General features: G+C 41.7%; 1 long non-coding RNA gene across 1 annotated transcript; it reads right to left on the bottom strand.

The window, feature by feature from the left end:
* Positions 1–2,363: 2,363 nt before the first annotated feature.
* LOC117064066 lies at positions 2,364–7,696 on the bottom strand. The gene is made up of 3 exons (XR_004429236.1): positions 7,595–7,696; positions 4,425–4,520; positions 2,364–2,435 (listed from the first exon to the last, which is right to left on the bottom strand). It is a non-coding gene; the product is annotated as an uncharacterized LOC117064066 (long non-coding RNA).
* Positions 7,697–14,138: the final 6,442 nt, after the last annotated feature.

The following is a 14,138-nucleotide window of genomic DNA, read 5'->3' as shown; positions in this document are numbered from 1 at the left end:
GATCTTTGCTTTTTTTTTTTTTTTTAAGTGTATTATTTTTATGTTAATTAAAAAAAATTTTTTTTTATTTCCATAGGTTTTTGGAAAACAGGTGGTGTTTGGTTACATATGTAAGTTCCTTGGTGGTGATTTGTGAGATTTTGGTGCACCCTTCACCCGAGCAGTATACACTGAACCCAATTTGTAGTCTTATCCTCATCTCTCACCTTATACAAAAATCAACTCAAGACAGATCAAGCACTTAAAATCTAAGACCTGGAAGTATAAAAATTCTAGAAGATAACATCAGAAAAACCCTTCTAGACACTGGCTTAGGCAGACACTTCATGACCAAGGACCCAAAAGCAAATGCAACAAAAACAGGTGAGACTTAATTAAAGAGCTTCTGCATAGCAAAAAATCCTTGCTTTTTAATATGTGCCAGCGTGTATGGATGGAGAAAGAGTGGGGTGGCCATGAAAATGCAACACTCAGCTCTTCTGCTATGGGAGTCAGAGGTGACCAACGACCCCAGCCACTGCCCTGCTGGGTCCACCGCTGTGGCTGTGTCAAAACCTAAGCCATGCTGCCAGCAGTTTCTCCCAATCAACCCCGAGCATAGCAGGGAGCGAGTGCAGGCCCACTCCTGTGACAATCTGGGCTCCTCTAACAGGTACCTGGGCTCAAGGACATCCCAGAGGCCTGGCCAAGGCTTTCTTGAAACTGCTCTAGAGTCTGGGACTCTTCCTATCCAATCTTCCTTTGTTCTGGTCTCCTCTACAGGTGTGAGGCTGCATCTGGGTCTGGCGACTCTCGCTGTCCCCTCCCCTTTATCCTTCACAGGCGTTTCTTGGGCACATCGATGCACATCCTGGCATCTGCTTCTTGGAGGACCAGAATGTACACTGTATTTGATTAAACTTGATCTAAACTGTGACAATGACACTTTATACATCACCCTGAGCTAATAAATTAGAAGCAAAAAAGTCATAAAAATAAGGCTTGGGAGTAACACAGGTAATAACAATTACAGGAATTTATAGAAACTGCTTACCATGTATGCCTAATTACCATACAGAGCAACAGCAATTATACAGATTATTAAATACAGGTCAAATTAACATTGTTGAGGGTAGAATGTACTCGATTTAAGATTTGGATTCAGAACATTCAGATGTAATAATCCATATTGATTATGGTAATGAATTCTGTTCTCTGAGTCTACTAAAAATGACTAAGACACAATTTTTAAGATTAGAGAGTGAGTGGTGTGGATGACGAGAAATTACTTAATGGGTACGATGTACATTATGCGGGTGATGGACACCCTAAAAGCCTTCACCACTACACAATCTATGCATGAAACAAAACTACATTTCCACCTCATACATTTACACAAAACAAAGCAAAAATAAAGATTGGAGGAAACAATATGGCAAAGACCAATTTCCTTCAAATTCCACATAATGGCAAGGGACAAACTTTAACAGTCCCCGGAATAAATTTACCAGCAAAGATTTGTCCTTCCTGTGCCTCACCCTGGGTTATGAGATTTCAAGTATGAGCAAAGAAACTACCTTCATTTCTTAAGGGTTATCTTTTCAAATGTGTTTTGAAAACCAAATCCTGCCTATCTGGGTTTGCTCCATATTCTCTAGTGAAAACAGCTTCACAAAGCGATTCATGCTCTCCAGGCCACCTGAGCCCGTGCCTGGAAACGTGGTCCCCTTATTTGCTAACAAATAAGGGTTTGCTCAGGACCTGAACTAACAATCGGGCAATGGTGTGCACTACCTGAGACATGGAGCCCACAAGTTCAGGATTTAATCTGCAAAACCCAGGCAGCTGCTTCCAAGTGTAATCGTGCCCCATCTGTGAACACCTGGGCTTCTCACCTTCTTTGCAGTGCTGCTGGGCGTGAGATAGTACCATCCCTGGGTCACAGACAGACAAAGTGAGACGGGAAAGGCCAGAAGTTCACAAGGTATGCTGTGAACATACAAGGTGACGGTAAGACTACAAATCCTACCTCGGGGAGCACCGCTCAGCTCTTCTCAGCTTGCAGGTTTGGACACCATGTCTCAGCTACCCTTGACTCAGGCCGAGAGACCAGGATGGGCATCTGCCCAGAAGGCTCCAAGGGCTTCTAACACAAGGTAGAAACTGCCCAGCAGACCACTTTTATGCAATAAACCTTCAGCAGGCTGGTGGAGAATGGGAGTAACCTTTCTTGAAGGTCTATCTTGAAGATAATCATCCAGGCCTTATGTTGGGCATTTTGTCTATTTTACCATCTTTAACTCTGACCACAGACTCTTTTCCTGATGAAGAAAGTTAGGGCCAAAGAAGTTTAAATAACTTACTCAGGTCACTCAGACAGGAAATGGCAAAATCAGAATTTGAACGAGCTGCTTAACTCCAGCTTCTCTTTCTACTTCATATTAACTCTTAGGAGTCTTCGAAGAAGAAGAAGAAAGGAAGTTTGGGTCACACAGGTGTTTGTTTCCTATTGCTGCTGTAACAAATCACCCCCAAGTTAATAGCTGAAAACAACATGTTTACCATCTTAGCGTTCTAGAGGTCGAAGTCTAAAATGGGTCTCGCTGAGCTAAAAGCAAGATGTGAGCAGGGCTGCATTCCTTCTGGAGGCTCCAGGAGGAATCTGTTTCCAGCTTTATAAGTTTCCAGGCACCTCCTCCCGTGTTCCTTCCACGCGGCCCCTCCCTCCATCTTTAAAGTACAACACGGCAACCACTGTTTCTGTTATCACACTTCCCTCTTCCGACCTTGACTTTGTTGCCTCCCACTGATAAGGATTTTGGTGATTACATCGAGCCCACCAGGATAGTCTCCCTGATCTCAAGATCCTTAACTTAATCACATTTGCAAAGTCCCCTTTTCCATGGAGGGTAACATAGTCACAGGTCTGGGGATTGGGACATGTGCATCAGAACGTTCTTCTGCCTACCACACACATACAGTGGGTCCTGTGTCTCCCCTCCTTTGCCCTATTGCATGGCTTGTATAAGATTCTTATCTGTCCATCCAATTCACAGATTTGAGGGCTTCTATCAGAACCTGAAGCTAGGCAACATTTCTTTGCACAAAATGGTACGTAGCTGTCACTCAAAATGCCAAAAACACAGTTATAATATTTCAACAAGCTAACATATGGGTACTTCTTACTTTTGGGGTTTTTAAAAATTATTTTATTAACTGTCAAATAATTATTGCACATACTCATGGGATACATAGGGATGTTTTCATACATGTAATGTGTAGTGATCAGATCAGGGTAATTAGCTTATCTATCATCCCAAAGAGTTATCATTTCTTCATGTTGGAAGCAGCAATATTCTCCTTCTAGCCATTTGACTACAGTCATCCTACAGTGGTATAGTGCTGTAGTTAACGATGGTCATCCTATAGTGGTACAGAACACTAGAATTTACTCTTCTCCTCTATCCGTAATTGTGCATCCTGATCCCTCCCTTCCCCTGCCCTTCCCAGACTCTATTTTTAATTGTTTGGCTAAGGTGGATGGTGACATTGGAGCTGGAAAAAACCATTAATCCTCCTTAATAAAAATTAATTTGATCCTTGAATTTTTTTCTGCTTTGAATGTTGAAAAGTTGACATGACATTAAATCTTCAGGGTAACCAAGGACAGTAGCATAAATCATGTCCTTTCACTCAAACTAATAGTTTTTTGCCTAAAAATGAACTGAAATAAGCAGATGAAATAAATATTTTGAGTACAGTCATTTTCTGTTGGGTAAAAAATGAATACTTTACCTTGACATTAAGTATACATACTTGTCAATACTCTGTTTAATATTTGAAACCTTCCTTTATAACATTATTCATTTTATTTATTCCTTATTATTTCCTTATTATTTATATCCTTATTATTATTATTTCTTTATTATTTTTCCTTATTATTTATTTCCTTATTATTATTGTTTCCTTATTATTTGAAATCTTCCTATAATGGAAATAATCACATACAAAGTATTGTATGGGTATTCAGGAGTGAGTTTGTTTCATTGAAATATCTGTTTCCCTAAGTTAGAGTAACTTAGGAAAATTAGCACAAACCATGCAATATCAAGGATGTAAAACTGACTTGTATCTGAACAGATGGGAATTTTTGTTAAAGAGTATTCTTACAAGCTAGTATGGCTTTTAAAATGGCCTCCACATGTCCAGAGGATTTGTCTTGTTTTAAATCTACAGTGTTGTTCTGTCCGAATGCTGGAGACACGAACCCAGTTCACAGTTAGCAATCTTCTTCACACATTACACACATGCCAGGTGACATCCGCGCACATGACTCACCCTCATAGGATACCTACATCATCGTGAAACTCAAGATAACGTGGGAGGGGGAGAAGTAAAGCAATGGAGTGATTTATAATCACTACAGTTATTAACTCCAGACTCACTTGTTTTTGATGGAAATATTACAGGCTCCAGGTTATATGCAATTTCAGAGTGCCAATTGCAATCCTGTTCCTTTTTCTCCTTGTTAAGATATCATACTGGCATGCAAGTGAAAAAGAATGAAGAATTACAAGAATAACCTGAAATGCTGAATTTGACTTAATTTACTTTAAAAATAATTGCAACTATATTTATACATATATTGTACAGATATGTGTACAAATATTTAATAATTACAAACATCAATACTTTATTTTTTAGATACAAATAATAAGAACAGGACAGTTGATATAAAGCAGAAATGGGGAGATCTGGGCTGTCTTCCAAGATCTTTTGTTTTCAACTTAACATTGTCTCTTTTTACAACTGCTGTGAACAAAATGGTTAAGCAGATGAAATACACCTTTGGTGTCTCCCACATCTTATACTTGGGGTTCCCTGCAAGTATAAGGCTCCTAGGGCCTGTGCAGTGCTGTCCTGCGGCATTGTCCCACGCTCCTCAGCTTCTCTTTCCCCAGGAAAATTTACCTCTCCGGTGTTTTGTGTCCTAGGACCCTGTTCTCTGTGCTGTGAATATGATTACTCTTGGGTCAATGTACTGTTTCTCCTCTGGTCACATACTGCATTTCAGCAGGCACCTCCCAGAGCCTGCCTTAACCAAAGGAGTTTACAGTAGGCAGCTGATATCTTTGGGTGGGTGTAGCCTGAAGTTGCACTCTATGCCCTTAATCCTTTCAGTAGAGTTGGGTTTGCCCCTTCCATGTTATGTCTTTAATAGCAGAATGGTGCCATCTAGATCTTGAGAAAAGTTTTCCTTTTAACTGAATGCTCATGTATACAGGATCTGATAGAATACACCTGAGTTCCTTACTTCTGCTCAAGATACACTCAAGATAACCCATACAGAGCACCTGGAGTGGTTTCTCTACCTTACACAACTTATTCTAGCAGCTTCTTAAACTTCTTTTTTAATTGTGGGGGCCAATTACTTAGTCACCATCTCCCTGTCCTTCAGGGGGCCTCCCACTTCTGTGGAGTCTCTCTCTCTTCACCCTCCACTGCCATGAGCCTCTTCTCTCTCTTCACCCTCCACTACCATAAGCCTCTTCTCTCTCTTCACCCTCCACTCATGAGCCTCTTGGTCCTTAGAAACCTCTAATTCTCCCTCCCGCTGGGATCCTTTCCTTCTCTTTGATCTTCAGAATGGGGATGTCAGTCATTTCCTTCCAACTAATTTTTTTTTCTAGATGAATCTGAATAAGACTTTGACTTATGAAAACAGGAGGAAATGGAAAAGCAATCCTATTAGGGTCAAATATCTTCAAGACGACACACTCCACATTGCCAAGAAAGACTCAGCATAATTCCCTTGTGTTTTTACACTACAAAAGGTCCTTGTCTCCCTTCTCTAGCTGGTGTTGCTTAAATTTGATATGCACATAACTTCAGAAGGGGGATAGACAGAGCCCGTGCCTCCTGGAACGAGTGAGAAATAGATAAAACTACACGATCACAGTTCATTCATTGATTTTGCAAATATTATTGATCATTTACTTTATGTCAAGCACTTGGGATGAAGTAAAGCAGTTGGATCTAGTTCCCTACCCTCCTGGAGATTCTGATCCAGATTCCTAGAGCTGAAACAGGCTTTGAAGACCTCTTAATTGGTGGTTTCCAAATTATCTACCAAAGATCATTAATATTCTACGCAGTATTAATTGGTATTTCTTGGAGTAGGGCGAAGTGAAGAATTGTGTTCCATGGTCAAATTAAGTTTAAAGTGTTAGGTTAAACAAAGTTACACTAGTTTCTTCAGACCAGGCTACTCAGAGCCTTTGTATGTTAACACACATTGTGACTCTCTGAGGGTGAGGGGGAGAGGATGAGATGCGATATGATAATTTGCTTTCCCCACTTATTTCAACACAAATCTTTTCTGAAGAGTACCCATTAATAAAAACTGTTGGCAGAACATACTTCTGTTAATGCTTCCAAAGCCAAAACCTAAATCCATGTTTCCTTCAGCACATGAGGAAGCTGCAGTGACCTAGAATGGTGAGGGGCAGAACTGAGGCAAGAACCTGGATCTCATTATTTTCATGATCTTTTACCTATTCCATTCTGCCTGTTTCTACTCTCTTTCTCATCCCCTGGAAAGACATATACAAGCAGTGTTTCTTCCTTCTTTATTTCCCTCCTTCTTAGATCACAGTAATGGTGATCGTCTTCTCACCTATTTACTGGGTGTCTTTCTCTACTGTCTATAGCTTTGGGTCATAAGCTCTTATAAGTCAAAGGCCAGCTTTTACACAATAAACTCATGAACGATTAGTGATCAGTAAGTGCTTGTAGCCAAAAGGAGATAGTTGAGAGCTTCCCTATACACCTCTCCCCTCAGCCTCCCGCACACCTTCCTCCAATGGATTCTCTCTCCCGAGAACTAGAGAGGCCAACCGAGAACTACAAAAAACTATTGTTTTTTGCAATAACAATACCACCCCTGAAATAGGTTATTCCTTCTAAACTGCTTTAAAAGTTTCACTAGTAAGTTTTAAAATTGATTTTGCCTACTTACACAAGAGATTGCTTAATTATTAATACAATTCACACGTGATTAAGAATACGCAGAATATTCATCCCGTCATATAGGCTAGGTTGTAGATAAGAGTTTTTGAGAGTGTGAGATAATTTGGATTTATTTGTGTATGTGTTTAATTTAAAAATCTACTTAGCTACGAATCAGGACACATGGATGTGATTTTAGACTTTGGAAACTTGAGGGGAAGAAACAGTGTCTCTGCTATCTCAACATTAAGAGGTGTGTATCTCTCCCTAATAAGCAAGGAGGGGCTGCTATACTGCCACCTTGTGGTAAATATGCACAAGAGCCAGTTAAGTAAATACAACCAACCTTCTCTTTAGTGTATTATTACATAATGCCCAAAAGAGGAAAATACCTTTATTAAAACATTATTCAGGAAAATGAACTATTTTAGCATGTGGATAATTAAATATATATTACAACCTGTCCTATGTGACAGAATGAACATTCTGTGTATTCTGCCCAGTATTTAATCATGTGTGAATCATATGTATAATAATTTTTATGTTTTATGAAAGTTTATCAATATATACATATATATGGAGAGAGAGAGGAAAAAGAATCTCTTACCTGAAATGCTTGGGACCAGAAGTGTTCCAGATTTTGAATTTTTCGAATTTGGGGATATTCACATATAGATAATGAGATATTTTGGAGCTGGGACCCAAGCCTAAAACACAAAATTAATTTATGTTTTATATACACCCTATAAACATAGCCTGAAGGTAAGATTATACAATATTATTAATAATTTTATGCACGAAACAAAGTTTGTGTACACTGAACCATCAGAAAGCAAAGGTACCCTGTCTCAGCCACGCATGTGGACGGTCTGTGGTGGTTTGGCACCACTGTCATTCCTGACTGAATAGACATGTTACCAAGAATCGTTGTTGACACGTGTACACACACAAGTACTTCACAGTAAAAAAAAAAAAAATGACATTCCAGTCACACAGTGAAAAAATAATACGTTCAGGGTAACGATGCAGCACAGTAGCATCGCCAGCACACCTGGGGGTGCTGAAGAAGCTGTGTTTTGAGTGTGACCCACCACATGAGGTCAGGTGTGGAATATTCCACGTGTGGCATCCTGTTGGTGCTCAAAAACTTTCAAATTTTGGAGCATTTCAGATTTTCAGATTAGGGATGTTCAAAGTATATATATATATATATATACACACACACACATACACACACACACACACACACATACACATACACATATATATATTATTTTGGCTCTTAAATCAGATTTTGCCTTCATAAGCAAATCAGCAAATATGGTCACCACTAAGCACTCACTTCATGTGTGACTCATGCTGTGAAGGGATTTCAAAAATTTTGACAGACCAAGACAGGAAGCACATCTCAATACACTACGAAGCAAGCTCTGGTGATTAGGAGATGTTGTCTCAGAAAGTGACTACTTCTCGGATCTCTGTTCATCACCTGTTGAGGGGTCAATCCCGAGGGGCTGAGATGCTCTGGCAAGAAGGGACAACTAAGGCCATCTCCTCACTTCTTGACAGTCAGCCCCTTTCCCACAGGGCAAGGGATTCAACCAGGGCCAGGACAAAATAATATTCATTCGCTTATTCTTTCATCAGCCAATAATTATTACATCTACCATGTGCCAGGCATCTGCTAAATGGAGGAAATATAATAGTAAGCAAAACCAGACATAGTCTCTGCTCTCATGGTTTTACAGAGTACTGATTAGACTTGACCAAGGACAATGGCTGAAGACAAACAGAAAGGAATCATTTTACATGTGTGGTCACTTACATATTCCAACCTGCCCCTGAAAGAACTTGTCTCAAAAGAGCTAAAAACAGAACTACCATTGGGCCCAGCCATGCCTTTACTGAGTATATACCCAAAGGAATATAAATCATTCTATCATAAAGACACATGCACACGTATGTTCGCTGCAGCACTATTCACAATAGCAAAGACATGGAATCAACCTAAATGCCCGTCGATGGTAGACCTGATAAAGAAAATATGGTACATATACACCATGGAGTACTATGCAGCCATAAAAAAGAACAAGCTCATGTCCTTTGCAGGAACATGAGTGGAGCTGGAGGCCATCATCCTCAGCAAACTCGTGCAGGAACAGAAAACCAGACAGCACATGTTCTCACCTATAAGAGGGAGCTAAATGATGAGAACACAAGGACTCCAAGAGTGGAGCAATAGACACCGGGGCCTACTTGAGGGTGGAGTGTGGGAGGGGAGGGCATCAGGAAAAAATAACTATTGAGTACTAGGTTTAGTACCTAGATGATGAAATAATCTGTACAAAAAACCCTCGTTGCACGAGTTTACCTGTATAACAAACCTGCACATGTATCCTTGAACCTAAAATAAAAGTTTAAAAAAAAGAAAAATTTAGAGAAAGGAATCTCCATGTTAAAGCCCATTGAAAGATTGTAGTGGTGAATGTAGCCCACTCCATAGGTGTGCTTAGTATGAGTCTAGCACTGTGCTGGAAGATAACAGATAACTTAAAACCCAGCCAATGCTTTAGAGTAGGTGAACTGTCATTACTGCACAAAATACACGTGAAAAGTTAATTAACTTGGAAGATCATAAAGCAGCATAAAATATAATGCTAAATGAATGGTACAGACAGTACAGGACTGAGCAGAGAAAGCTCCATGAAGGAGACAGCAATTCCTTAAAGCTGTGGAGCTGAACCTTAAAGATGAGCAGGAACTGGGTGGGTGAAGAGGCAGGAAGAGGGGTGATGGGAAAACATCCTAGGTGACAGAAATAGCAGAGAATAATAGGGATGAGATGCACTTGGAAATGTACATTGAGGACCATGAGAAGGAGTTTGAGATTCCTTGGGCCTACTAAGAAGTCTATTTTTCTGAGTATAAATGGAAATTTACCATGTTCAGGCCGGGCATGGTGGCTCATGCCTGTAATTCTAGCACTTTGGGAGGCCGAGGCAGGTGGATCACTTGAAGCCAGGAATTCAAGAACAGCCTGGCCAACATGGTGAAACTCTGCCTCTACTAAGAATACAAAAATTAGCTGGGTGTGGTGGCACGTGCCTGTAATCCCAGCTACTCAGGAAGTTGAAGCACAAAAATCGCTTGAAGCCAAGTAGCGGAGGTTGCAGTGAGCCAAGATCACACCACTGCACTCCAATCTGGGCAACAGAGTGAGACTCTGTCTCCAAAAAAAGAATTAAGAAAAAAAGAAAGAAAGAAATGTACCATGTTCAAAGAGTGAGCTCTGCTCTTAGAGTTTCTCCTACTTTCCCTTCTAGCCTTATTGGCAGAGCTAACCAGCCGGCTGGACAGAAATGTGTCACCAAATAATAAGGTCATCGGGCTGAACCAGATGTGGGTGGAAGAAATCAAGACCTGTTCCCATCAAGTCTCCTAGCTCCTCTTCCCTGCCAGGATTTCCCGTCCTGACCTCAGGACAGAGCCTGCATCTTCCCTTCAGGAAGCAGGGTCTGAGATATTTGTCATATCAGAAAGGAGATGAGAGGTTCTATGAGAGGTGTTCAGAATAGAAAATGCAGGTTTACAGCTCAGCAGAAGCCTGACCAGTAAGGTAGAGAGTGGAGAAAAGAGCCACGGGGGGCCCAGGGCACTCACACAGCAGAGGCACCTGGAAAATCAGCTGCCCAGCATCACCCACCTCCCTCATCCTCCGTGAGTATCTCCTGAGCTCCCACCACCTCACTGCTAGGTAACCTCCCCTCAACTAACTTCCCTATGCTCTTTCCTTGTTACGTGAATCACATTAGGTTAGGATGTGTTCCTTTACACTCTGTTACTTGATTTTTTTTTTTTTTTTTGAGATGGTGTCTCGCTCTCTTGCCCAGGTTGGAGTACAATGGCTCGATCTCGGCTCACTCCAAGCTCCGCCTCCTGGGTTTATGCCATTCTCCTGCCTCAGCCTCCCAAGTAGCTGGGACTACGGGTGCCCACCACCAGGCCTAGCTAATTTTTTGTATTTTTTTTAGTACAGACGGGGTTTCACCATGTTAACCAGGATGGTCTCGATCTCCTGACCTTGTGATCCACCCACCTCGGCCTACCAAAGTGCTGGGATTACAGGTGCAAGCCATGGCGCCCAGCTAATGTTTACTTTTTAAGAATTTAAATGCACAAGGGTATTTAATACCCTGTGAATCTTTACTCTTGACATAAGATCAGTTATAGCTTTATAGCATAGGATAAGGTCCAAATCCAACCTACCACCTATGTTTGTAAATAGAGCTTTATTGGAACACAGCCACGCCCCCATTTTAATGTATTGTATGAATGCTTGCGCGCTACAATAGCAGAGCAGACTGGTGGTGATAAGGACTGTATAGTCCACAAAGCCTAAAACACTTAAAATCTGGGTCTTTACATCAGAAACTATTGACCCTGACATAAAATATACAGTATGTAGTTGATGATGACAACACTTGGGTTCAAAATTACTGGGCAAGGTCATGTCATCTTTCAAGTCTCAGTTGTTTCACTTCAAAAATGGGAACGATAATGTCTGCTTTGTCTACCTCATGACACTGCAGTGAGGAGCAAATGAAATAACACGTCAGTGTCTGTACATGATGAATGCAGAGCACCAGTGCTCCAGAGTCCCTAATCCTCCCACTGCAGCTCTACAGCAGCTCCAAGACACTGTCCTACCTTCCCAGGTAGAGTGAGCCCCGTCTTCCTGCTGACTGGATTTCTTTTTTTTTCTTTTTTGGAGACAGAGTCTCGCTCTTGTTGCCCAGGCTGGAGTGCAATGGCGCCATCTCGGCTCACTGCAACCTCCGCCTCCCAGGTTCAAGCAATTCTCCTGCTTCAGCCTGCGAAGTAGCTGGGATTACAGGCATGTGCCACCACGCCCGGCTAAATTTTGTATTATAAGTAGAGACAGGGTCTCAAACTCCTGACCTCAGGTGATCCACCCACCTCGGCCTCCCAAAGTGCTGGGATTACAGGCATGTGCCACTGTGCCTGGCCTGGATTTCTCATATTGGTTGGATTCTCACCCCCTCTCCCACTATTGCTGCAAAAGGGCTCCCAAATATGCCTCTGGCCCCTGCTAGCCTCCTTGCTCTTTGGTATTTTTGTCACCTCCAACAAATTCAAAGAAAAGGAACTCAGTCATTGCATCGATGGGTAAGAAAGCTTTAGAATGGAGGAAGTCACGTGCAGATATCAAAAGAACACTGTGGCTAGACCCAAGAGTGAGTCAAGGTATGCTCCGATGTTTGAAGCAAAATGAGAAGACTTTGAAGACAGTGGCCAGAAATTTACATTTGATGCAATGAATGTGGGAAGTCCCTGGAAGACTGCATGGTAAGGCTAAAGTAGCAGGCACAAAAAAGGATCAGAGGCCTCCAAGGGGCTGACATTCGGTATGGGACTTCCACCCAGGTTCCATTTGACACTGGGGCCCGGCCTAAAAGTTACCTTTCACGGCCTCCCACCCCTGACCCTTGGGTTTTCTTGATGATAGAGAGCCTGGCTCTGGGCCTGACAGTGAGCTGTAGCCTCCAACTGAAAGGAAGCTCAGCAAGAACGACCTTGTTAAACTCACTCTGCAGAGCACCGTGGATGTCAGTGAGCATCTCTTGGAGATTTATGGTCCTGAACCTAGTCTCCTGTTACTTGGTGATTCTGCTGAATTTTCCATTAAGCAATAAGGGCAGGATAACAGCAGAGCCGCTCAAGGTTAGCAGCCTTCTGAAGTCCACCCAGCTCCACAAAACTTCTTCCTAATGATATACAGAAGAGATTTATTGGGATGTTTTTGCAGGCCAGGAAATTGCTACCTGATTTTGTCATGGACAAAGGAGCAAACGTCACTGCCCACTTTCTCCACTTTGCTAGTTCTTGAACTGGAAATGATGAAAATAGGCTGACTCCTCGTTCAGTTACCAGATGGGAGGGCTACCCAAACAATATTCCAATTTCATTGTTTTCATTTCAGGGATTACTGATGGCAACTTTAGGGCATAGCTTACATTTAACTTCCACTTGGTTTCCTGTTCTTGTGGGATTCATTTGAATTGCTGCTAAGTTGAGCATTCAAACATTTCTCTTATTATGTTGATTCTAAACTAGCGAGGGAAAACCACGATGTCAGAAGTAATTTTATTTCCACTGTCTTTGCAGATGTGTCAGAGCTCTTGATCAAACTGATTTTTCACAGGAGCAGAAAACAAAATACTGCATATTCTCACCATACGTGGGTCCAGTAGGACCAGTAATATAGGGCAGTTAAGACCAGTAAACAAGGAAGAGAGGTCATCAAAGATGATTTTCTTTTGAAATGGGAGATTAGGAGAATAGTGGGGTAACTACTGATAGCAGATTGAGACATTAGAAAGACGTGCCATTTTCAGTGCTTCTTGGTTTTTCTTTCTTTTTTATAAAGCCATTTATCTTAAGTGCCTTTTGAAAACATTAATCCTATATTTCAGTTCCATTTAATGCAGTGTTTTGGCACCCATTAAAGTCATGGGTGTAGGGAGAAGTGCAAGCGCTCCCAAGTTTGTGAAAGAGTTCTGGGTCTTTGGAGGGAGGGATTCGGCCTGGGGATTCCTAGATTCCCGCAAGCACCACTGAGTCACCAATTCTTTAAATCACATGTTCCGTCAGCTAAAATAAATAAATCAATAAATGAATAACAAGAAGTTACTTTAAGAATTAGAAGGGATGTAGCCTCAGACAGCCCTTTGGAAGCTCTAAAGTGTAAAGATATCCCTCATTCCTTCTCATTCCAAAGGAAGTCAAATAGAAAGTAAAACTAGAATATCTTACATAGAAAGGTGAAACGACATTCTCTCTAACAGCTCTCAGTTGGTAATGGAACCAAACGATCAATACTGGGCCCCAGGCTCCTTGTCCCTCACCAGGAAAGGAGTTCTGTCTGGCCGGAGATTGCCTCCCCGTGTCCTCAGGCCCACCTCGGTTTCTGCACAGGCTCTCCCCTCCCACCTCCCCACCCCCGCTGCCATTCCCTGCGGGGTGAGCTGTCTGCAAAGCTCCACTCCCTTCCCTTTCCCAAGTCACAATTACAGGAATTATTGCAAGACTAGTTCTCTCATATTATATTTCATTCAGCAGCAGAAGAGCCA

Source organism: Trachypithecus francoisi, unplaced genomic scaffold (genome assembly GCF_009764315.1).
Source record: "Trachypithecus francoisi isolate TF-2019V2 unplaced genomic scaffold, Tfra_2.0 Lachesis_group19, whole genome shotgun sequence".
NCBI classification, from domain to species: Eukaryota; Metazoa; Chordata; class Mammalia; order Primates; family Cercopithecidae; genus Trachypithecus; species Trachypithecus francoisi.
Note: the sequence above shows the minus strand (reverse complement) of the source record. Positions and strands in the feature narration are given on the sequence as shown.